A 22,526-nucleotide genomic window follows, 5' to 3' on the forward strand; every position below is an offset into this window, starting at 1 on the left:
TCAGGAGACGGCGAAGAGTGGTAAATGCGTGATCACATTCGGAAGAACATGATGAGATGTCGTTGGCACTGCTTAAAAGTTGGCTCAAAGGGGCAATTATGGAGGCAAAGTTGCGCACAAACCGACGAAAGTAGGAGCACAATCCTACGAAGCTGCGTAACTGTTTTACAGTCGTTGGTTTGGGGAATTCAGCCACAGCGCGTAGTTTAGCCGGGTCGGGAAGAACGCCATCCTTTGATACGACGTGACCGAGAATGGTGAGCGTCTGAGCAGCGAAGTGGCATTTCTTTAGATTCAGTTGGAGCTGCGCATTCTTCAGACACGTGAGGACATGTTTCAGGCGTACAAGGTGTGTTGCGAAATCGGGTGCAAAGACGACGATATCGTCGAGGTAGCAGAGGCATATTTTCCATTTCAAACCCCGCAGAACCGAGTCCATCATGCGCTCGAATGTGGCCGGCGCATTGCAGAGGCCGAAGGGCATGACATTGAACTCATATAGCCCGTCCGGTGTCACGAATGCTGTTTTTGGACAATCACCATCTGCTAAGGGCACCTGCCAATACCCCGAACGCAAATCTAACGACGAAAAAAACTCGGCACCTTGTAAGCAATCAAGGGCGTCATCAATCCTGGGCAAAGGGTATACGTCTTTGCGAGTGATCTTATTTAAGCGCCTGTAATCAACGCAGAAGCGAATTGCACCATCCTTCTTCTTAACAAGAACGACAGGTGATGCCCATGGACTTTGGGAAGGTCGGATAACGTCGCGCTTGAGCATATCGTCAACGTGTTCAGTGATAACCTGACGTTCTGTGGCGGAAACATGGTATGGTCGCTGTCGTACTGGCGCGTTGGAACCTGTGTCGATGCGGTGGAAAAAACTGGGAGTTCGGCCAAGGGTAGGTTGAGCAACGTCAAAGGATTCACGAAACTGGTAGAGCAGCTGAAGGAGCTCAGAGCGTTCAGATGGCGATAGTCCGTCGGCAATCGATGAATCGAAAAGCTCGCAAGGTGGTATATTGGAAGGGTTGAGGGCACTTATGGCGTCGTAGTCACCGGAACAATCTGGCGGCATGGTAAAAATTTGTTCCTTATCAATGGCATGCACGTGTCCAAGAGATTCACCTTGAAACAGTTCAACGGGATACGGAAGGGGATTGATGAGGCAAAGAGCGCTGTTTCCTTCAGAAATAGAGAGGGTCGAATAAGGCAGAAGAAGTGATCTTGGACTAAGGAAGAGGCTTGATGGCTCAAAGAATGCAGCTTCGTTCCTAATGCCGTCACAGAACACGGGGAGCAACACAGCTGCTGTCGGAGGAATTTCAGTGCCTTCTTTGACGACGAGTTTGTGTACGGCGGGCTGAATGCGGCTGGTTGGTTGGTCGTAAAACGGGAAAAGTTCAAGCTCCGATCTTGCACAATCAATAACGGCATGGTTACGCGATAAAAAATCCCATCCAAGTATGATGTCGTGTGAGCATGACGACAGGACAATAAACTCAACAGTGTAGTGGTCATTCGCGATCATCAGTCGGACAGTACAGGCGGATACAAGCTGAACCGGGTCCCCATTCGCTGTTTGCAAGGACATCATGTTAAAAGGCGTCGTCACTTTACGGAGCTTGCGGCAAAGTTTAGCGTCTATCACGGAAACAGCAGCACAAGTATCCACTAGAGCATATGCTCGAGTACCTTCTACAAAAACTTCAAAAATATTCGACGGCAATGTCCGAGGACTTGAGCATTTCGACAGCGCAGTTCTTGCCTCCTGAACTGCGGCCGTTAGTTTCCCTCGTGTTCAGGAGCTGGCCGACGACGCATGGGTGACAGGGAGCGACGACGGGGTGAAGGTGAGCGACCAGACATAGTACGCGGACATTCCCGTGAAGACGAGCTTGACTGAGGGTCAGAATTTTCCAGACGGGATGGAGAAAGGTCCATGAAGCTGTTGTGTGTCCGGGCGTCTGTGTATCCCGGCACGCGACGACGGCAGTAACGGGCGATATGGCCAGGGCCGCCGCACGCAAAACAGATGGGCCGGTTATCGCGCGTTCTCCAAGTATTGGCGACGAGGGGACCAGTCCATGCGGCAGACGGGTGTGTCGAGGCTGTGGTGGCAATGGGAGGAACCCAGGCGGTGGACGGCTGAGTCGGGGCTGAGGTATACGGCAGTCCCTGGAACGACGGGGGGTGATGTCGCTGCTGCCGCTTTAGTGCCTCAGCGTAAGTACGAGGCGCGGTGACGGGGGGCTGCTGCAAGGGCACCGGCATAGCCTCGGAAATCTGCTAATGAACCACATGTCGGAGCATGGGAGCCAATGGTGGTGGGTGTCGCAGTGGCTGTTGGTGCGAGAGCTCCTGGCGTTGAGCAAAAGGCAGCAGAGAAAGCTGCCGAGCCACTTCCTCTCGCACGAAGTCTTTCATTTGTGCGAGAAGGTTTGCCTGGTCAGCCATAGCGTCCAGTGCGGTCACTGGTTGGATTGTCTGGAATGAGCGTCGCGTCTGAGCTCGTAGCCTCCGCAATTCATCATAGCTTTGGCACAAAGTCACTACTTCTGCCACAGTGCTTGGAGACTTCACGAGAAGCATCTGGAAAACGTCATCGTCGACGCCCTTCATAATGTGCTGTATCTTCGCACTCTCGCTCATGGAAGCATCGACGCGCCGGCAGAGATCAATAACATCTTCTATATATGATGTGAAAGTTTCACCTCGCTCCTGTGCCCGTGTGCGCAGACGTTGTTCGGCGCGTAGCTTCCGTAAGGCAGGACGACCAAAAACGGCACGTATTGCCTCCTTGAAGGCGGACCAATTCGCGAACTCGGTTTCATGGTTCGTATACCACAGCTTGGCCACGTCGGTGAGATAAAAATTGACAGTGCCTAGCTTAGCAGCGTCATCCCACCTGTTGGGTCCACTGACTTTCTCGTATGACGACAGCCAGTCCTCGACGTCCTGGTCTTCGGTGCCGGCAAAGATCGAGGGGTCTCGCTGATGAACCAGGCCGGGGCAAGTAGTGGCCGCGAGAGGTATTGTTTGTTGGGCAGCGTCAACTTGCATGGTCGACGGCAGGGTGCGAGATCGGAGTTCCAGGTTGTAGGCGATGTGGTTACCCAGCACGATCCACCAAATGTAAAGAGGTTTATTGAGCGAACCAAACGGGCAGGTCGGAGATTGGAGATAGCGACAGGACGAGGAAAATTGAGGAGCTCGAGCGCCGATCTCGTGGTGCCTTACTCTGCGATGATGCTTGTTGTTTCCTTTTGTTATCATCATTCCTTCATTATACGCCTAACACGCAGAAGGCCCCAGGTTCGATACCTGGCAGACACAAGAGCATTTCTTTATTTAGTTTCAATATACGTCATTGAACAAAGACTCATTCATGAGAGCTCTGCGCAGCTGTGCTTGTGGTGTAGTAGTTATCACATGCGCTTAACACGCGGAAGGCCCCAGGTCCGATCTCTGGCAGGCACTAGAGCACTTCTTTTTTACAGTTTCAATATACGTCATTGAACAAAGACTCATTCGTGAGAGCTCTGCACAGCTGTGCTTGTGGTGTAGTGGTTATCACATCCGCTTTACGCGCGGAAGGCACCAGGTTGGATCCCTGGCAGGAACGAGAGCATTGCTTTTTTTACAGTTTCAATATACGTCTTTGACCAAAGACTCATTCGTGAGAGCTCTGCACAGCTGTGATTGTGGTGTAGTGGTTATCACATCCGCCTTACACGCGGAAGGCCCCAGGTTCGATCCCTGGCAGGCACAAGAGCACTTTTTTTACAGTTTAAATATACGTCATTGAACAAAGGCTCATTTGTGAGAGCTCTGCAAAGCTGTGCTTGTGGTGTAGTGTTTATCACATCCACTTAACACGCGGAAGGCCCCAGGTTCGATCCCTGGCAAGCACAAGAGCACTTCTTTTTTACAGTTTCAATATACGTCATTGAACAAAGGCTGATTCGTGAGAGCTCTGCACAGCTGTGCTTGTGGTGTAGCGGTTATCACATCCGCCTAACACGCGGAAGGCCTCATGTTCGATCCCTGACAGGCACAGGAGCACTTCTTTTTTACAGTTACAATATACGTAATTGAACAAAGGCTCATTCGTGAGAGCTCTATACAGCCGTGCTTGTGGTGTAGTGGTTATTACATCCGCCTAACACGCGGAAGGCCCCAGGTTCGATCCCTGGCAGGCACAAGAGCATTTCTTTTTTTTAGTTTCAATATACGTCATTGAACAAAGACTCATTCATGAGAGCTCTGCACAGCTGTGCTTGTAGTGTAGTGGTTATCACATCCGTTTAACACGTGGAAGGCCCAGGTTCGATCCCTGGCAGGCGCAAGAGCACTTCTTTTTTACAGTTTCAATATACGCAATTGAACAAAGGCTTATTCGTGAGAGCGCTGAACAGCTGTGCTTGTGGTGTAGTGGTTAACACATCCGCCTAACACGCAGAAGGCCCCAGGTTCGATCCGTTGCAGGCACAAGAGCACTTCTTTTTTCACAGTTTCAATATACTTCATTGAACAAAGACTCATTTGTTAGAGCTCTGCTCAGCTGTGCTTGTGGTGTAGTGGATTCTTTCGTCGGCACTCACGCGCGTCGGACGCAGGAATCATGTGCTCCGTAGGAGCGGCGTTTGCGGCAGATACTAGCCGCGGAAACAGGTCTTTTGATGACGATAAGGAATATCAAGTTGTGTTGCCAACCCTTCCTACAGGACGAATTGTTTTAAATACGGTTTTTCTGCACGCTGACGTACGAGCCCGACCTTATCGAGTGGAAGATTTCCGTGACACCTTGGCCAGCCTGCGACTGCTCCCCGAAGTGGTTGCTTTGGGGGCATATAGGATGAGCCATGTGTGGGCGGTAACGTTCAAGAACATGGACGCTGTCAAGACGATTCTATCGCAAGGCGATATCAAGGTAAAAAATTGTCGCTGTCTTGTCATTGATCCGGCAAACCAGGATGTGCGTATGAAAGTGCACTGGCTGCTGCACAATGTTCTCGATGAGGATGTGTGACGTGCTTTCGAGCCGTACGGCCAAGTGGTTGACGTCAACAGAGAGCGGTGGCGTGTAAACGGCATCAGCGAAAAAGGCTCCACTACCCGTATTGTGACACTTCGGTTGAAAGTGGGCGTCAAAATTGATGACCTGCCTCACCAAGTGAACGTAAGCGGTGAGCAAGCTTTGGTGGTTGTTCCGGGCAGAGCGCCAGTGTGCTTACGCTGTCGAGCAAACGGGCACATACGGCGAGATTGCCGTGTGCCACGCTGTGGTGCCTGCCGAAGATTTGGCCACGGGGAGAACGACTGCACGTTGTCTTATGCCAGCGTCACCGGACCTCCGAGTGGCAACGACCACGCAGAGCTGTTAATGGATGAGCATGAAGCTGAAGAGGCAGCGAGCGCGACTGCGAGGAAGGAAGAGGCGACCCCAGAATTGGTGAAACTGAGCAGGCCTTGTAGGATGGACAATGAAAAGGTCGAGAACAAGGCATCCGAACCACAGCCAGAAAAACCGATAACGACAGACAAGCCAGAACAGCACCTGCCGACTGTGAAGGCTCCCAGCGACGCAGACACACTGCAAGACGACATGGAAATCAGCGACAACGCAGGCAGTGGACTAGCTGGAAAGCGACCAAGAGACATTGTTGGGGAAGACTTCACTACCTCCGGAGACGTTGGTCGAGAAGAACCACCAGCAAAAACCATGGGAATGAGGCGACCAACGTTGAAGCCACGGCCGAACTTGCAGACTAATCCACGGGCGGAGGCCAAGCAGCCTTCGCAAAAGCTTCCTGGGACTTGAGTTTTTTGTGCCTTTTTTCCGGATGGAGAGTAACCCGTAAGTGAACGGAGTTTACGCACACCATGCCTCTGTAAAACCTGGACGGATTGCCGCAAAATTTTCAGTAAAACTAAAGCCGTTTTTTTAGAAACGTTCACCTAAAGTAAACACTGTGTTTTGTACTCCCTTCCCTAAACAAAAATCATGACCTTCAATATAGAGTCAGCCTTACGCGTCGACACTTTTAACGTTAGAGGTTTACGCTCGAAGAGGCGACAGTATCAGTTACGTCGTTTGTTTCTTGAAAATGACGTTGATATCGCCGCTGTGCAGGAAACGAAAATTGAATCTGAAGAGCAGATGGACACCATATTTTTGAACTTCCGCTCCAGATACAATATATGTGTGAGTCATTCTGTAGGTACTTCAGGCGGATGTCTTCTCTTTATAAGGAACACAATTGGCATTGTCGAAAAAAGTGTACACAGTGATAATGAAGGGCGATTAATTGCATGTGATTTTCTTCTTTCCGGCATTAGTTGGCGCGTTGTGTGCGTATATGCGCCAAATAGACAACAAAATAGGAAAATATTCTTCGAAAGTCTTGATACGTATCAATTATCATGCGAGAAGGCAGTTATACTTCTAGGCGATTTCAACTGTGTGTGTAATGCCGAAGACATGGCATGTAAAAACTTTGTACGTGACTCTAGTGCCTCGGTATTGGATTCAATGACGCGTGAGCGGAACTTGGATGACGTGGGATATGTACTGGCGCAGGGTACTCACTATACGCATTACCAGCTCAACAGTAAAGCTAGACTTGACAGAGCATACGTGTCTACGTCCCTGCTTCCTATGTGCCAGGGCTACGCAGTGAAGAATGTTTCATTTAGTGACCATAGTCTAGTAATGTTCACCATTAATAAAAAAGAAAAGCCCAAATTCAATTGGGGACTCTGGAAATTAAATGAAAAGCTACTCGAGGATGAGAAGTTTGTAGAAAATGCTGAAAAGGAATTAAAAGAAGTGGCGAAAGGTGACGCAAGTAGTTCAATTTACACATGGGAGTGCTTCAAGGAAAAAGTAAAAATAGAAGCAATTGGAAGATGAGTTTCGATAAAACGCACTAACCTGAAAAAAGAAAGACAACTGCAATGTGAGCTTGATTTTTTGCTATGTCAAGAATGCGCGCAACCAGGAGAGCGTAGTAAAGAAATAAGAAGAGTGAAGCAAGAATTAGAAGCCGTAGATACGGAAAGGTACAGAGGAGCGGTGGTACGCGCACGCGCAGAAAGATTATGGTGTGGCGAGGTTCCCACAAAACGTGCCGTCACAGATGAAAAGAGCTACGCGACAAGAAACGAGATAAGGGCGATAGAACACAAAAATGAAGTCACCACAGATAAAACCGAGATTGAGCGCGCGTTTGTGGAATATTTCCAAGAACTGTTGGGAGGCGTCAGAGCGGACACGAGTACGTATAGTCGGCGTTTCTTGTCACTTATGCCGAAGCTTGAGGATGACGTAAAAGCGAGATTAGAAGCACCCATCTCGGTCAGAGAAATCGAAATCACCATTGAAAAAATGAAAAACGGTAAAACACCTGGTCCAGATGGACTAGGTGTAGCATTCTATAAGAAATTTAAAAATCTTGTGGCAGAAGCTTTGTGGAATGTGTTCGATGAGGCATACGAGAGGAAAGAGTTGCCAATATCTTTTCGGAGAACACACATCGTGTTAATCCCAAAAACTGAAGATCCCAGGAAACAGCTGTCCGTCACATCCTACAGACCCATAACCCTAGCGAATGTTGACTACAAAATATTCATGGGTGTTTTGGCCAGGCGAATTCAAACAGTGATTAAAAAAATAGTCGGACCACATCAGACTTGTGGCATAAAAGGCAGAACAATTATGACGAACATTCATATAGCCCGAAATATGTTAGAATGCTGCGATGAGTTTGACGGTAAAGTAGCTATGCTACAAATCGATCTCGAGAAGGCATTTGACCGCGTGAACCATGACATACTTTTCAGCATTCTTGACTATGTCAATATAGGGTCTGTGGTGTTGGAAGGGGTCCGAATGGCGTACACGGGATGCACTACAAAAATTGTAATAAACAAACAGCTTAGTGATAATATACAAGTCTTATCGAGTGTAAAACAAGGATGCCCTGCATCAGCACTGCTTTTTGCTATCTATTTAGAACCTCTATGCCAGAAAGTGATACAGAATGATCAGGTGCGGGGGTTTCATTTGATGTCTGCAGAGGTCAAAATACTTAGTTACGCCGACGATATTGCTGTGTTCTGCGAAGATCGGGAGAGTATTAGAGAAGCACTAAACGATGTGAAATTCTTCTGTGATTGCACTGATAGTAGAGTCAACTGGAGTAAATGTCTTGGAATGTGGTACGGAAATTGGCAGAACACACCATCAATATTTGAAAGCATTGCATGGAAGGTTATACCTGACAAGTACTTAGGGGTACCTCTCCAACACTACAGAGACACAACAGAATATTGGAAACAAGAGACAGAGCAACTAAGAGACAAGACAAAAACGTGGGGTGGGCGCGATTTCTCAATGTTTACGAGGTCAACAGTGAGCAACATATTTCTTATTTCACGAGTATGGTATGTTTTACAAGTGCTATTCATGTCACGTGTTGCTGTACAAAAGCTACACAGAGTGATCGCAGTGTTTATCTGGGCGTCAACGTGGGAAAGGACAAGCCGAACGAATCCGTTCCGTTCTATGAAAAGTGGGGGCTTGGTCTTGTACACTTGTTCCTGAGACAGATAGTATCTAGGTTTGTTTTTTTACGAGATCAAGATGATCGTTTTTTGAGAACGTTGATACATGTGCGGCTGTCCCATTTTTTGCCTGATTTCATTGTAACCACTGTCAATGGGGTGACAAAAAGACCTAAGGGGTACATGAAAGAAGTGATTGCTGCTGTGGAAATATTGAGAGTGCGATTTTCGATGGAGTATCTCTCTAGGGTTTCGCGAAAGAGACTGTACAAGGACCTTGTAGAAACCATATTGCCAGAGCCTCTGTATAGAACATTGTACCCTAATGGGCCCGGGGATGACGTCTTGAAAAGAGTGAAGAAAGTGCCAATTAGACCATCAATGAAGACATTCTTTTTCAAACTTCACAGCGGCACACTCCCTACCAATCCATGGCTCCGAGAAAAAGGAATATTCGTCCCGTCAGTTGATTGCATTATCTGCAGAAAACTCGAGACAGTTGACCACATCTTTCTAGACTGTACCGATGCAGTCTTTCTCTGGGACATCCTTCAAAGGACCCTGAAGAAAGACCTGCCAGTTACACAGTATGGCATCCGTTTTTTGCCAGTCATAAATGTAGGCGGTGTGCCCTACGATATGTTCATGGTATTGGTTCTTCACAGTGTGTGGCGAACACGGATGGCAGTGCGAAACGTAGACGTGAATCCCCGGCCCGCTCGAGAGTACTTCATAGAAAGTGTACAGTATTTGATGACTGCATACGAGGCACAAGATAAGCCAGAGTGGTTGCCATGTTTAGATAAGTTGGTGGGCATAAAGCGTCTGCCTTTTTAACCCCCATGTGCTGGAAGATGTGACAGCACTTTTATACGTGACACTGCACTGTATTCTTATATTGATTTGTACTGTTTGCGAAGCAGGCAATAAAAAAAAGTGCTTGTGGTGTAGTGGCTGTCACATCCGCCTAACACGCGGAAGGCCCCAGGTTCGATCCCTGGCAGGCACAAGAGCATTTCTTTTTTATTTTCAATATACGTCATTGAACAAAGACTCATTCATGAGAGCTCTGCACAGCTGTGCTTGTGGTGTAGTGGTTATCACATCCGCCTAACACGCGGAAGGCCCCAGGTTCGATCCGTGGCAGGCACAAGAGTACTTCTTTTTTACAGTTTCAATATACGTCTTTGACCAAAGACTCATTCGTGAGAGCTCTGCACAGCTGTGCTTGTGGTGTAGTGGTTATCACATCCGCCTTACACGCGGAAGGCCCAAGGTTCGATCCCTCGCAGGCACAAGAGCACTTTTTTTTACAGTTTAAATATACGTCATTGAACAAAGGCTCATTTGTGAGAGCTCTGCACAGCTGTGCTTGTGGTGTACTGTTTATCACATCCACTTAACACGCGGAAGGCCCCAGGTTCGATCCCTGGCAAGCACAAGAGCACTTCTTTTTTACAGTTTCAATATACGTCATTGAACAAAGGCTGATTCGTGGGAGCTCTGCACAGCTGTGCTTGTGGTGTAGCGGTTATCACATCCGCCTAACACGCGGAAGGCATCATGTTCGATCCCTGACAGGCACAGGAGCACTTATTTTTTACAGTTACAATATACGTAATTGAACAAAGGCTCATTCGTGAGAGCTCTATATAGCCGTGCTTGTGGTGTAGTGGTTATCACATCCGCCTAACACGCGGAAGGCACCAGGTTCGATCCCTGGCAGGCACAAGAGCATTTCTTTTTTTAGTTTCAATATACGTCATTGAACAAAGGCTCATTCGTGAGAGCTCTGCACAGGTGTGCTTGTGGTGTAGTGGTTATCACATCCACTTAATACGCGGAAGGCGCCAGGTTCGATCTCTGGCAGCCACAAGAGCACTTCTTTTTTACAGTTTCAATATACGCAATTGAACAAAGGCTCATTCGTGAGAGCTTTGAACAGCTGTGCTTGTGGTGTAGTGGTTATCACATCCGCCTAACACGCAGAAGGCCCCAGGTTCGATCCGTTGCAGGCACAAGAGCACTTCTTTTTTCACAGTTTCAATATACTTCATTGAACAAAGACTCATTTGTGAGAGCTCTGCTCAGCTGTGCTTGTGGTGTAGTGGCTGTCACATCCGCCTAACACGCGGAAGGCCCCAGGTTCGATCCCTGGCAGGCACAAGAGCATTTATTTTTTTATTTTCAATATACGTCATTGAACAAAGACTCATTCATGAGAGCTCTGCACAGCTGTGCTTGTGGTGTAGTGGTTATCACATCCGCCTAACACGCGGAAGGCCCCAGGTTCGATCCGTGGCAGGCACAAGAGTACTTCTTTTTTACAGTTTCAATATACGTCATTGAACAAAGGCTCATTCGTGAGAGCTCTGCACAGCTGTGCTTGTGGTGTAGTGTTTAAAACATCCGTCTTACGCGCGGAAGTACCAGGTTCGATCCCTGCCAGGCACGCGAGCATTTCTTTTTTTTACAGTTTCAATATACGTCTTTGAACAAAGACTAATTCATGAGAGCTCTGCACAACTGTGCTTGTGATGTAGTGGTTATCACATCCACTCAACACGCGGAAGGCCCCAGGTTCGATCCCTGACAGGCACAAGAGCACTTCTTTTTTACACTTTCAATATACGTCATTGAACAAAGGCTCATTCGTGAGAGCTCTGCAAAGCTGTGCTTGTGGTGAAGCGGTTATCACATCCGCCTAACACGCGGAAGGTCCCAGGTTTGATCCCTGGCAGACACAAGAGCACTTCTTTTTTACAGTTTCAATATACGTCATTGAACAAAGACTCATTCATGAGAGCTCTGCACAGCTGTGCTTGTGGTGTAGTGGTTATCACATCCGCTTAACACGCGGAAGGCCCCAGGTTCGATCCGTGGCAGGCACAAGAGCACTTCCTTTTTTACAGTTTCAATATGCTTCATTGAACAAAGCCTCATTCGTGAGAGCTCTGCGCAGCTGTGCTTGTGGTGTAGTGTTTATCACACCCGCCTTATGCGCGGAAGGCACCAGGTTCGATCCCTGGCAGGCACGAGAGCATTTTTTTACAGTTTCAATATACGTCATTGAACAAAGACTCATTCATGAGAGCACTGCACAGCTGTGCTTGTGGTGTAGCGGTTATCACTTCCACCTAACACGCGGAAGGTCTCAGGTTTGATCCCTGGCAGACACAAGAGCACTTCTTTTTTACAGTTTCAATATACGTCATTGAACAAAGACTCATTCATGAGAGCTCTGCACAGCTGTGCTTGTGGTGTAGTGGTTATCACATCCGCTTAACACGCGGAAGGCCCCAGGTTCGATCCGTGGCAGGCACAAGAGCACTTCCTTTTTTACAGTTTCAATATGCTTCATTGAACAAAGCCTCATTCGTGAGAGCTCTGCGCAGCTGTGCTTGTGGTGTAGTGTTTATCACACCCGCCTTATGCGCGGAAGGCACCAGGTTCGATCCCTGGCAGGCACGAGAGCATTTTTTTACAGTTTCAATATACGTCATTGAACAAAGACTCATTCATGAGAGCACTGCACAGCTGTGCTTGTGGTGTAGCGGTTATCACTTCCACCTAACACGCGGAAGGTCCCAGGTTTGATCCCTGGCAGACACAAGAGCACTTCTTTTTTACAGTTTCAATATACGTCATTGAACAAAGACTCATTCATGAGAGCTCTGCACAGCTGTGCTTGTGGTGTAGTGGTTATCACATCCGCTTAACACGCGGAAGGCCCCAGGTTCGATCCGTTGCAGGCACAAGAGCACTTCCTTTTTTACAGTTTCAATATGCTTCATTGAACAAAGCCTCATTCGTGAGAGCTCTGCGCAGCTGTGCTTGTGGTGTAGTGTTTATCACACCCGCCTTATGCACGGAATGCACCAGGTTCGATCCCTGGCAGGCACGAGAGCATTTTTTACAGTTTCAATATACGTCATTGAACAAATACTCATTCATGAGAGCACTGCACAGCTGTGCTTGTGGTGTAGCGGTTATCACTTCCACCTAACACGCGGAAGGTCCCAGGTTCGATCCCTGGCAGGCACAAGAGCACTTTTTTTACAGTTTAAATATACGTCATTGAACAAAGGCTCATTTGTGAGAGCTCTGCACAGCTGTGCTTGTGGTGTAGTGTTTATCACATCCACTTAACACGCGGAAGGCCCCAGGTTCGATCCCTGGCAAGCACAAGAGCACTTCTTTTTTACAGTTTCAATATACGTCATTGAACAAAGGCTGATTCGTGAGAGCTCTGCACAGCTGTGCTTGTGGTGTAGCGGTTATCACATCCGCCTAACACGCGGAAGGCCTCATGTTCGGTCCCTGACAGGCACAGGAGCACTTCTTTTTTACAGTTACAATATACGTAATTGAACAAAGGCTCATTCGTGAGAGCTCTGTACAGCCGTGCTTGTGGTGTAGTGGTTATTACATCCGCCTAACACGCGGAAGGCCCCAGGTTCGATCCCTGGCAGGCACAAGAGCATTTCTTTTTTTAGTTTCAATATACGTCATTGAACAAAGACTCATTCATGAGAGCTCTGCACAGCTGTGCTTGTAGTGTAGTGGTTATCACATCCGTTTAACACGTGAAAGGCCCAGGTTCGATCCGTGGCAGGCACAAGAGCACTTCTTTTTTTAAAGTTTCAATATACGTTATTGAACAAAGGCTCATTCGTGAGAGTTCGGCACAGTTGCGCTTGTGGTGTAGTGGTTATCACATCCGCCTTACGCGTGGAAGGCACCAGGTTCGATCCCTGGCAGGCACGAGAGCATTCCTTTTTTAGTTTCAATATACGTCATTGAACAAAGACTCATTCATGAGAGCTCTGCGCAGCTGTGCTTGTGGTGTAGTGGTTATCTCATCCGCTTCACACGCGGAAGGCCCCAGGTTCGATCCCTGGCAGGCACAAGAGCATTTCTTTTTTCAGTTTCAATATACGTCATTGAACAAACCTCATTCATGAGAGCTCTGCACTGCTGTGCTTGTGGTGCAGTGGTTATCACATCTGCCAAACACGCCAAAGGCGCCAGGTTCGATGCCTGACAGGCACAAGAGCACTTCTTTTTTACACTTTCAATATACGTCATTGAACAAAGGCTCATTCGTGAGAGCTCTGCAAAGCTGTGCTTGTGGTGTAGCGGTTATCACATCCGCCTAACACGCGGAAGGTCCCAGGTTTGATCCCTGGCAGACACAAGAGCACTTCTTTTTTACAGTTTCAATATACGTCATTGAACAAAGACTCATTCATGAGAGCTCTGCACAGCTGTGGTTGTGGTGTAGTGGTTATCACATCCGCTTAGCACGGGGAAGGCCCCAGGTTCGATCCGTGGCAGGCACAAGAGCACTTCCTTTTTTACAGTTTCAATATGCTTCATTAAACAAAGCCTCATTCGTGAGAGCTCTGCGCAGCTGTGCTTGTGGTGTAGTGTTTATCACACCCGCCTTATGCGCGGAAGGCACCAGGTTGGATCCCTGGCAGGAACGAGAGCATTGCTTTTTTTACAGTTTCAATATACGTCTTTGACCAAAGACTCATTCGTGAGAGCTCTGCACAGCTGTGCTTGTGGTGTAGTGGTTATCACATCCGCCTTACACGCGGAAGGCCCCAGGTTCGATCCCTGGCAGGCACAAGAGCACTTTTTTTACAGTTTAAATATACGTCATTGAACAAAGGCTCATTTGTGAGAGCTCTGCACAGCTGTGCTTGTGGTGTAGTGTTTATCACATCCACTTAACACGCGGAAGGCCCCAGGTTCGATCCCTGGCAAGCACAAGAGCACTTCTTTTTTACAGTTTCAATATACGTCATTGAACAAAGGCTGATTCGTGAGAGCTCTGCACAGCTGTGCTTGTGGTGTAGCGGTTATCACATCCGCCTAACACGCGGAAGGCCTCATGTTCGATCCCTGACAGGCACAGGAGCACTTCTTTTTTACAGTTACAATATACGTAATTGAACAAAGGCTCATTCGTGAGAGCTCTGTACAGCCGTGCTTGTGGTGTAGTGGTTATTACATCCGCCTAACACGCGGAAGGCCCCAGGTTCGATCCCTGGCAGGCACAAGAGCATTTCTTTTTTTAGTTTCAATATACGTCATTGAACAAACACTCATTCATGAGAGCTCTGCTCAGCTGTGCTTGTAGTGTAGTGGTTATCACATCCGTTTGACACGTGAAAGGCCCAGGTTCGATCCCTGGCAGGCACAAGAGCCCTTCTTTTTTACAGTTTCAATATACGCAATTGAACAAAGGCTTATTCGTGAGAGCGCTGAACAGCTGTGCTTGTGGTGTAGTGGTTAACACTTCCGCCTAACACGCAGAAGGCCCCAGGTTCGATCCGTTGCAGGCACAAGAGCACTTCTTTTTTCACAGTTTCAATATACTTCATTGAACAAAGACTCATTTGTTAGAGCTCTGCTCAGCTGTGCTTGTGGTGTAGTGGATTCTTTCGTCGGCACTCACGCGCGTCGGACGCAGGAATCATGTGCTCCGTAGGAGCAGCGTTTGCGGCAGATACTAGCCGCGGAAACAGGTCTTTTGATGACGATAAGGAATATCAAGTTGTGTTGCCAACCCTTCCTACAGGACGAATTGTTTTAAATACGGTTTTTCTGCACGCTGACGTACGAGCCCGACCTTATCGAGTGGAAGATTTCCGTGACACCTTGGCCAGCCTGCGACTGCTCCCCGAAGTGGTTGCTTTGGGGGCATATAGGATGAGCCATGTGTGGGCGGTAACGTTCAAGAACATGGACGCTGTCAAGACGATTCTATCGCAAGGCGATATCAAGGTAAAAAATTGTCGCTGTCTTGTCATTGATCCGGCAAACCAGGATGTGCGTATGAAAGTGCACTGGCTGCTGCACAATGTTCTCGATGAGGATGTGCGACGTGCTTTCGAGCCGTACGGCCAAGTGGTTGACGTCAACAGAGAGCGGTGGCGTGTAAACGGCATCAGCGAAAAAGGCTCCACTACCCGTATTGTGACACTTCGGTTGAAAGTGGGCGTCAAAATTGAAGACCTGCCTCACCAAGTGAACGTAAGCGGTGAGCAAGCTTTGGTGGTTGTTCCGGGCAGAGCGCCAGTGTGCTTACGCTGTCGAGCAAACGGGCACATACGGCGAGATTGCCGTGTGCCACGCTGTGGTGCCTGCCGAAGATTTGGCCACGGGGAGAACGACTGCACGTTGTCTTATGCCAGCGTCACCGGACCTCCGAGTGGCAACGACCACGCAGAGCTGTTAATGGATGAGCATGAAGCTGAAGAGGCAGCGAGCGCGACTGCGAGGAAGGAAGAGGCGACCCCAGAATTGGTGAAACTGAGCAGGCCTAGTAGGATGGACAATGAAAAGGTCGAGAACAAGGCATCCGAACCACAGCCAGAAAAACCGATAACGACAGACAAGCCAGAACAGCACCTGCCGACTGTGAAGGCTCCCAGCGACGCAGACACACTGCAAGACGACATGGAAATCAGCGACAACGCAGGCAGTGGACTAGCTGGAATGCGACCAAGAGACATTGTTGGGGAAGACTTCACTACCTCCGGAGACGTTGGTCGAGAAGAACCACCAGCAAAAACCATAGGAATGAGGCGACCAACGTTGAAGCCACGGCCGAACTTGCAGACTAATCCACGGGCGGAGGCCAAGCAGCCTTCGCAAAAGCTTCCTGGGACTTGAGTTTTTTGTGCCTTTTTTCCGGATGGAGAGTAACCCGTAAGTGAACGGAGTTTACGCACACCATGCCTCTGTAAAACCTGGACGGATTGCCGCAAAATTTTCAGTAAAACTAAAGCCGTTTTTTTAGAAACGTTCACCTAAAGTAAACACTGTGTTTTGTACTCCCTTCCCTAAACAAAAATCATGACCTTCAATATAGAGTCAGCCTTACGCGTCGACACTTTTAACGTTAGAGGTTTACGCTCGAAGAGGCGACAGTATCAGTTACGTCGTTTGTTTCTTGAAAATGACGTTGATATCGCCGCTGTGCAGGAAACGAAAATTGAATCTGAAGAGCAGATGGACACCATATTTTTGAACTTCCGCTCCAGATACAATATATGTGTGAGTCATTCTGTAGGTACTTCAGGCGGATGTCTTCTCTTTATAAGGAACACAATTGCCATTGTCGAAAAAAGTGTACACAGTGATAATGAAGGGCGATTAATTGCATGTGATTTTCTTCTTTCCGGCATTAGTTGGCGCGTTGTGTGCGTATATGCGCCAAATAGACAACAAAATAGGAAAATATTCTTCGAAAGTCTTGATACGTATCAATTATCATGCGAGAAGGCAGTTATACTTCTAGGCGATTTCAACTGTGTGTGTAATGCCGAAGACATGGCATGTAAAAACTTTGTACGTGATTCTAGTGCCTCGGTATTGGATTCAATGACGCGTGAGCGGAACTTGGATGACGTGGGATATGTACTGGCGCAGGGTACTCACTATACGCATTACCAGCTCAACAGTAAAGCTAGACTTGACAGAGCATACGTGTCTACGTCCCTGCTTCCTATGTGCCAGGGCTACGCAGTGAAGAATGTTTCATTTAGTGACCATAGTCTAGTAATGTTCACCATTAATAAAAAAGAAAAGCCCAAATTCAATTGGGGACTCTGGAAATTAAATGAAAAGCTACTCGAGGATGAGAAGTTTGTAGAAAATGCTGAAAAGGAATTAAAAGAAGTGGTGAAAGGTGACACAAGTAGTTTAATTTACACATGGGAGTGCTTCAAGGAAAAAGTAAAAATAGAAGCAATTGGAAGATCAGTTTCGATAAAACGCACTAACCTGAAAAAAGAAAGACAACTGCAATGTGAGCTTGATTTTTTGCTATGTCAAGAATGCGCGCAACCAGGAGAGCGCAGTAAAGAAATAAGAAGAGTGAAGCAAGAATTAGAAGCCGTAGATACGGAAAGGTACAGAGGAGCGGTGGTACGCGCACGCGCAGAAAGATTATGGTGTGGCGAGGTTCCCACAAAACGTGCCGTCACAGATGAAAAGAGCTACGCGACAAGAAACGAGATAAGGGCGATAGAACACAAAAATGAAGTCACCACAGATAAAACCGAGATTGAGCGCGCGTTTGTGGAATATTTCCAAGAACTGTTGGGAGGCGTCAGAGCGGACACGAGTACGTATAGTCGGCGTTTCTTGTCACTTATGCCGAAGCTTGAGGATGACGTAAAAGCGAGATTAGAAGCACCCATCTCGGTCAGAGAAATCGAAATCACCATTGAAAAAATGAAAAACGGTAAAACACCTGGTCCAGATGGACTAGGTGTAGCATTCTATAAGAAATTTAAAAATCTTGTGGCAGAAGCTTTGTGGAATGTGTTCGATGAGGCATACGAGAGGAAAGAGTTGCCAATATCTTTTCGGAGAACACACATCGTGTTAATCCCAAAAACTGAAGATCCCAGGAAACAGCTGTCCGTCACATCCTACAGAGCCATAACCCTAGCGAATGTTGACTACAAAATATTCATGGGTGTTTTGGCCAGGCGAATTCAAACAGTGATTAAAAAAATAGTCGGACCACATCAGACTTGTGGCATAAAAGGCAGAACAATTATGACGAACATTCATATAGCCCGAAATATGTTAGAATGCTGCGATGAGTTTGACGGTAAAGTAGCTATGCTACAAATCGATCTCGAGAAGGCATTTGACCGCGTGAACCATGACATACTTTTCAGCATTCTTGACTATGTCAATATAGGGTCTGTGGTGTTGGAAGGGGTCCGAATGGCGTACACGGGATGCACTACAAAAATTGTAATAAACAAACAGCTTAGTGATAATATACAAGTCTTATCGAGTGTAAAACAAGGATGCCCTGCATCAGCACTGCTTTTTGCTATCTATTTAGAACCTCTATGCCAGAAAGTGATACAGAATGATCAGGTGCGGGGGTTTCATTTGATGTCTGCAGAGGTCAAAATACTTAGTTACGCCGACGATATTGCTGTGTTCTACGAAGATCGGGAGAGTATTAGAGAAGCACTAAACGATGTGAAATTCTTCTGTGATTGCACTGATAGTAGAGTCAACTGGAGTAAATGTCTTGGAATGTGGTACGGAAATTGGCAGAACACACCATCAATATTTGAAAGCATTGCATGGAAGGTTATACCTGACAAGTACTTAGGGGTACCTCTCCAACACTACAGAGACACAACAGAATATTGGAAACAAGAGACAGAGCAACTAAGAGACAAGACAAAAACGTGGGGTGGGCGCGATTTCTCAATGTTTACGAGGTCAACAGTGAGCAACATATTTCTTATTTCACGAGTATGGTATGTTTTACAAGTGCTATTCATGTCACGTGTTGCTGTACAAAAGCTACACAGAGTGATCGCAGTGTTTATCTGGGCGTCCACGTGGGAAAGGACAAGCCGAACGAATCTGTTCCGTTCTGTGAAAAGTGGGGGCTTGGTCTTGTACACTTGTTCCTGAGACAGATAGTATCTAGCTTTGTTTTTTTACGAGATCAAGATGATCGTTTTTTGAGAACGTTGATACATGTGCGGCTGTCCCATTTTTTGCCAGATTTCATTGTAACCACTGTCAATGGGGTGACAAAAAGACCTAAGGGGTACATGAAAGAAGTGATTGCTGCTGTGGAAATATTGAGAGTGCGATTTTCGATGGAGTATCTCTCTAGGGTTTTGCGAAAGAGACTGTACAAGGACCTTGTAGAAACCATATTGCCAGAGCCTCTGTATAGAACATTGTACCCTAATGGGCCCGGGGATGACGTCTTGAAAAGAGTGAAGAAGATGCCAATTAGACCATCAATGAAGACATTCTTTTTCAAACTTCACAGCGGCACGCTCCCTACCAATCCATGGCTCCGAGAAAAAGGAATATTCGTCCCGTCAGTTGATTGCATTATCTGCAGAAAACTCGAGACAGTTGACCACATCTTTCTAGACTGTACCGATGCAGTCTTTCTCTGGGACATCCTTCAAAGGACCCTGAAGAAAGACCTGCCAGTTACACAGTATGGCATCCGTTTTTTGCCAGTCATAAATGTAGGCGGTGTGCCCTACGATATGTTCATGGTATTGGTTCTTCACAGTGTGTGGCGAACACGGATGGCAGTGCGAAACGTAGACGTGAATCCCCGGCCCGCTCGAGAGTACTTCATAGAAAGTGTACAGTATTTGATGACTGCATACGAGGCACAAGATAAGCCAGAGTGGTTGCCATGTTTAGATAAGTTGGTGGGCATAAAGCGTCTGCCTTATTAACCCCCATGTGCTGGAAGATGTGACAGCACTTTTATACGTGACACTGCACTGTATTCTTATATTGATTTGTACTGTTTGATATGTGGGGTTTAACGTCCCAAAACCACTATATGATTATGAGAGACGCCGTAGTGGAGGGCTCCGGAAATTTAGACCACCTGGGGTTCTTTAACGTGCACCCAAATCTGAGCACACGGGCCTACAACATTTCCGCCTCCATCGGAAATGCAGCCGCCGCAGCCGGGATTCGAACCCGCGCCCTGCGGGTCAGCAGCCGAGTACCTTAGCCACTAGACCACCGCGGCGGGGCTGATTTGTACTGTTTGCGAAGCAGGCAATAAAAAAAAGTGCTTGTGGTGTAGTGGCTGTCACATCCGCCTAACACGCGGAAGGCCCCAGGTTCGATCCCTGGCAGGCACAAGAGCATTTCTTTTTTATTTTCAATATACGTCATTGAACAAAGACTCATTCATGAGAGCTCTGCACAGCTGTGCTTGTGGTGTAGTGGTTATCACATCCGCCTAACACGCGGAAGGCCCCAGGTTCGATCCCTGGCAGGCACAAGACATTTCTTTTTAGTTTCAAAATACGCCATTGAACAAAGTCTCGTTCGCGAGAGCCGTGTACAGCTGTGCTTGTGGTGTAGTGGTTATCACATCCGCCTAACACGCGGAAGGCCCCAGGTTCGATCCCTGGCAGGCACAAAGCCTTTCTTTTTTTACAGTTTCAAAATACGCCATTGAACAAAGACGCATTCACGAAAGCCGTGTACAGCTGTGCTTGTGGTTTAGTCGCCATTCCACTTCCGGCTTTCGAGCGATACGGTCGCGGAATGTTCGGCTCCGACGGAGCGGTATCATCGGCCCGAACGGGTCGCTGTAACAGGGTTTTTGCGCCTAGTGCCGACAATTATCAGGTGATTTTGCCCAATCTGCCTTCCGGACGCATCGCTGCGAATGCCGTTTTCATGCATGGTGATCCGAGAGCCCGGCCTTACCGCGTCGAAGATTACCGGGACACTTTGGCCAAGCTTGGTGCGCTCGACGACGTTTTGGCGTTGGGGGCGTATCAAATGAACCACGTATGGGCTGTGACACTGACGAGTGCTGAGGCTGCTCGGAAGTTGCTCTCCGCCATTGATGTGAAGGTATAGGATCGCCCATGTTTGCTCATTGACCTAAATAACCACGAGGTTCGCATGAAGCTTCACTGGTTGCTGCACGGCGTGACTGACGAAGACGTGCGTGTTGCCTTGACTCCCTATGGGAAAGTGTTCGAAGTGAAACGGGAGAAGTGGCGAGCTCTGGGCATCACAGAAAAGGCCTCAACGACGCGGTCTGTGGGACTAAAGCTGCACTCCGACGTCAAGGTTGATGACATTCCGCACCAGCTCAAGATTGCCGGAGAGCTGACTCTCGTTGTCGTTCCAGGCCGTGCACCATTGTGCCTACGGTGCAAGAGTACCGGTCACATACGTCGCGACTGCCGAGTACCCCGCTGCAGTCGTTGTCGCCGCTTCGGCCACGAAGACGCCGACTGCGCGAAGACATATGCCAGTGTGACTGGACCAGCGCAGGAAAGTGATGCACTGGAGCACCTCATGGACGAAGCAGACTCGGAAGAAACAGCAGGAGTTAACCCGAGCTGTGCTGTGGAAGATGGGTCGTCATGCCGTCAAGAAGAGGGCGTGTGTGAAGCACAAGGTAAGCCCGACGCCGGGCTTCCATATGAAGGCGTAGGCGAATGTAGTGAAAAGGTGGATGCAAGCAGCACCGGCGACACGTGTCTTGGCTCAGCAGACGAGACCCCCTCCGAGGCTGAACCGATGACTGGGATTGAAAGCGACAGTGGCACTGTGACGGGGAAGCGTCCCCGTGACGAAGGGAAAAAAGACAAGGGCACCACTGCTGCCTCGCCGGACGAACCACCCGCCAAGACGACTCCCGCTCGGCGGCCTACCATCCGGCCACGGCCAAACATTTCGTCGGAGCGCAAGACGGCGGAAACGCCGCCTTCGCCAACTTAAGGACTGTACTGGGACAAGGCGTTCAGGAAGGAATTGCAGTTGTAAGGTAAGCGCCATGCCCCTGGGTTTTTCGTAGCCTTACAATGGTGCAAATAGAAAATTCAATCCGTGTGGCCACTTTAAATGTGCGTGGCCTGGCCTCACGGAGAAAACAATGTCAACTTTATCGGCTAGTAAGTGACCTCGACCTTGACATACTGGCAGTCCAAGAGACTAAAGTCCATGGTGACGATGAAACTGGGGGCATGGTGCGCCAATTCTTGCCGCGGTATTCTGTTGTAGTTAGCCATGCCATAGGGACTTCTTCTGGTTGCGTTTTGTTCGTCAGACAGAGTCTGGGTGCTAAAGTAGAAGCGTCAACGTCATGTCCGTCTGGTCGGCTCATTGTTTGTGATCTTTTGTTTTCGGGATTGGAATGGCGCGTAATATGCTTGTACGCACCGACTGTCACTGACGAAAGACGCATATTTTTCGAACAACTGAAGCAGTATACCAAATGTAATAGGCTCCTAATCATTATTGGCGATTTCAACTGCGTCCTTTCAGCCAAAGACAAAACTAGCGAACGACCTTACAGGGATGCAAGTACGGCTGTCTTAAGCGATATGGTAAGAGAACATGGTTTGGAGGATGTGGCTGAATGTCTCGGTGGTGGCCGGACTATG

The 22,526-nt window shown here is 48.0% G+C and overlaps 33 non-coding genes across 33 annotated transcripts; all 33 read left to right on the top strand.

Moving 5' to 3' along the window:
• Positions 1-3,698: 3,698 nt before the first annotated feature.
• Positions 3,699-3,771, top strand: TRNAV-UAC (transfer RNA valine (anticodon UAC)). The gene has a single exon. It is a non-coding gene; the product is annotated as a tRNA-Val (tRNA).
• Positions 3,772-3,841: 70 nt separating this feature from the next.
• TRNAV-AAC (transfer RNA valine (anticodon AAC)) lies at positions 3,842-3,914 on the top strand. Its single transcript has one exon. It is a non-coding gene; the product is annotated as a tRNA-Val (tRNA).
• A 72-nt stretch (positions 3,915-3,986) lies between these two features.
• On the top strand, positions 3,987-4,059 carry TRNAV-AAC (transfer RNA valine (anticodon AAC)). The gene has a single exon. It is a non-coding gene; the product is annotated as a tRNA-Val (tRNA).
• Positions 4,060-4,131: 72 nt separating this feature from the next.
• On the top strand, positions 4,132-4,204 carry TRNAV-AAC (transfer RNA valine (anticodon AAC)). Its single transcript has one exon. It is a non-coding gene; the product is annotated as a tRNA-Val (tRNA).
• Positions 4,205-4,276: 72 nt separating this feature from the next.
• On the top strand, positions 4,277-4,348 carry TRNAV-AAC (transfer RNA valine (anticodon AAC)). Its single transcript has one exon. It is a non-coding gene; the product is annotated as a tRNA-Val (tRNA).
• Positions 4,349-9,504: 5,156 nt separating this feature from the next.
• On the top strand, positions 9,505-9,577 carry TRNAV-AAC (transfer RNA valine (anticodon AAC)). Its single transcript has one exon. It is a non-coding gene; the product is annotated as a tRNA-Val (tRNA).
• A 70-nt stretch (positions 9,578-9,647) lies between these two features.
• On the top strand, positions 9,648-9,720 carry TRNAV-AAC (transfer RNA valine (anticodon AAC)). Its single transcript has one exon. It is a non-coding gene; the product is annotated as a tRNA-Val (tRNA).
• Positions 9,721-9,792: 72 nt separating this feature from the next.
• TRNAV-UAC (transfer RNA valine (anticodon UAC)) lies at positions 9,793-9,865 on the top strand. Its single transcript has one exon. It is a non-coding gene; the product is annotated as a tRNA-Val (tRNA).
• A 71-nt stretch (positions 9,866-9,936) lies between these two features.
• Positions 9,937-10,009, top strand: TRNAV-AAC (transfer RNA valine (anticodon AAC)). The gene has a single exon. It is a non-coding gene; the product is annotated as a tRNA-Val (tRNA).
• Positions 10,010-10,226: 217 nt separating this feature from the next.
• On the top strand, positions 10,227-10,299 carry TRNAV-AAC (transfer RNA valine (anticodon AAC)). Its single transcript has one exon. It is a non-coding gene; the product is annotated as a tRNA-Val (tRNA).
• Positions 10,300-10,661: 362 nt separating this feature from the next.
• On the top strand, positions 10,662-10,734 carry TRNAV-AAC (transfer RNA valine (anticodon AAC)). Its single transcript has one exon. It is a non-coding gene; the product is annotated as a tRNA-Val (tRNA).
• A 71-nt stretch (positions 10,735-10,805) lies between these two features.
• TRNAV-AAC (transfer RNA valine (anticodon AAC)) lies at positions 10,806-10,878 on the top strand. Its single transcript has one exon. It is a non-coding gene; the product is annotated as a tRNA-Val (tRNA).
• Positions 10,879-11,241: 363 nt separating this feature from the next.
• Positions 11,242-11,314, top strand: TRNAV-AAC (transfer RNA valine (anticodon AAC)). Its single transcript has one exon. It is a non-coding gene; the product is annotated as a tRNA-Val (tRNA).
• Positions 11,315-11,386: 72 nt separating this feature from the next.
• Positions 11,387-11,459, top strand: TRNAV-AAC (transfer RNA valine (anticodon AAC)). Its single transcript has one exon. It is a non-coding gene; the product is annotated as a tRNA-Val (tRNA).
• Positions 11,460-11,532: 73 nt separating this feature from the next.
• On the top strand, positions 11,533-11,605 carry TRNAI-UAU (transfer RNA isoleucine (anticodon UAU)). Its single transcript has one exon. It is a non-coding gene; the product is annotated as a tRNA-Ile (tRNA).
• Positions 11,606-11,819: 214 nt separating this feature from the next.
• TRNAV-AAC (transfer RNA valine (anticodon AAC)) lies at positions 11,820-11,892 on the top strand. Its single transcript has one exon. It is a non-coding gene; the product is annotated as a tRNA-Val (tRNA).
• A 73-nt stretch (positions 11,893-11,965) lies between these two features.
• TRNAI-UAU (transfer RNA isoleucine (anticodon UAU)) lies at positions 11,966-12,038 on the top strand. The gene has a single exon. It is a non-coding gene; the product is annotated as a tRNA-Ile (tRNA).
• A 69-nt stretch (positions 12,039-12,107) lies between these two features.
• TRNAV-AAC (transfer RNA valine (anticodon AAC)) lies at positions 12,108-12,180 on the top strand. Its single transcript has one exon. It is a non-coding gene; the product is annotated as a tRNA-Val (tRNA).
• A 72-nt stretch (positions 12,181-12,252) lies between these two features.
• Positions 12,253-12,325, top strand: TRNAV-AAC (transfer RNA valine (anticodon AAC)). The gene has a single exon. It is a non-coding gene; the product is annotated as a tRNA-Val (tRNA).
• Positions 12,326-12,539: 214 nt separating this feature from the next.
• On the top strand, positions 12,540-12,612 carry TRNAV-AAC (transfer RNA valine (anticodon AAC)). Its single transcript has one exon. It is a non-coding gene; the product is annotated as a tRNA-Val (tRNA).
• Positions 12,613-12,682: 70 nt separating this feature from the next.
• On the top strand, positions 12,683-12,755 carry TRNAV-AAC (transfer RNA valine (anticodon AAC)). The gene has a single exon. It is a non-coding gene; the product is annotated as a tRNA-Val (tRNA).
• A 217-nt stretch (positions 12,756-12,972) lies between these two features.
• Positions 12,973-13,045, top strand: TRNAV-AAC (transfer RNA valine (anticodon AAC)). Its single transcript has one exon. It is a non-coding gene; the product is annotated as a tRNA-Val (tRNA).
• Positions 13,046-13,261: 216 nt separating this feature from the next.
• Positions 13,262-13,334, top strand: TRNAV-UAC (transfer RNA valine (anticodon UAC)). The gene has a single exon. It is a non-coding gene; the product is annotated as a tRNA-Val (tRNA).
• A 70-nt stretch (positions 13,335-13,404) lies between these two features.
• Positions 13,405-13,477, top strand: TRNAV-CAC (transfer RNA valine (anticodon CAC)). The gene has a single exon. It is a non-coding gene; the product is annotated as a tRNA-Val (tRNA).
• Positions 13,478-13,692: 215 nt separating this feature from the next.
• On the top strand, positions 13,693-13,765 carry TRNAV-AAC (transfer RNA valine (anticodon AAC)). Its single transcript has one exon. It is a non-coding gene; the product is annotated as a tRNA-Val (tRNA).
• A 364-nt stretch (positions 13,766-14,129) lies between these two features.
• TRNAV-UAC (transfer RNA valine (anticodon UAC)) lies at positions 14,130-14,202 on the top strand. Its single transcript has one exon. It is a non-coding gene; the product is annotated as a tRNA-Val (tRNA).
• A 70-nt stretch (positions 14,203-14,272) lies between these two features.
• TRNAV-AAC (transfer RNA valine (anticodon AAC)) lies at positions 14,273-14,345 on the top strand. Its single transcript has one exon. It is a non-coding gene; the product is annotated as a tRNA-Val (tRNA).
• Positions 14,346-14,417: 72 nt separating this feature from the next.
• TRNAV-AAC (transfer RNA valine (anticodon AAC)) lies at positions 14,418-14,490 on the top strand. Its single transcript has one exon. It is a non-coding gene; the product is annotated as a tRNA-Val (tRNA).
• A 72-nt stretch (positions 14,491-14,562) lies between these two features.
• TRNAV-AAC (transfer RNA valine (anticodon AAC)) lies at positions 14,563-14,635 on the top strand. The gene has a single exon. It is a non-coding gene; the product is annotated as a tRNA-Val (tRNA).
• Positions 14,636-14,706: 71 nt separating this feature from the next.
• TRNAV-GAC (transfer RNA valine (anticodon GAC)) lies at positions 14,707-14,778 on the top strand. Its single transcript has one exon. It is a non-coding gene; the product is annotated as a tRNA-Val (tRNA).
• A 5,404-nt stretch (positions 14,779-20,182) lies between these two features.
• Positions 20,183-20,255, top strand: TRNAV-AAC (transfer RNA valine (anticodon AAC)). Its single transcript has one exon. It is a non-coding gene; the product is annotated as a tRNA-Val (tRNA).
• A 70-nt stretch (positions 20,256-20,325) lies between these two features.
• On the top strand, positions 20,326-20,398 carry TRNAV-AAC (transfer RNA valine (anticodon AAC)). Its single transcript has one exon. It is a non-coding gene; the product is annotated as a tRNA-Val (tRNA).
• A 68-nt stretch (positions 20,399-20,466) lies between these two features.
• TRNAV-AAC (transfer RNA valine (anticodon AAC)) lies at positions 20,467-20,539 on the top strand. The gene has a single exon. It is a non-coding gene; the product is annotated as a tRNA-Val (tRNA).
• Positions 20,540-22,526: the final 1,987 nt, after the last annotated feature.

This window comes from Rhipicephalus microplus, chromosome 2, assembly GCF_043290135.1.
Source record: "Rhipicephalus microplus isolate Deutch F79 chromosome 2, USDA_Rmic, whole genome shotgun sequence".
NCBI classification, from domain to species: domain Eukaryota; kingdom Metazoa; phylum Arthropoda; class Arachnida; order Ixodida; family Ixodidae; genus Rhipicephalus; species Rhipicephalus microplus.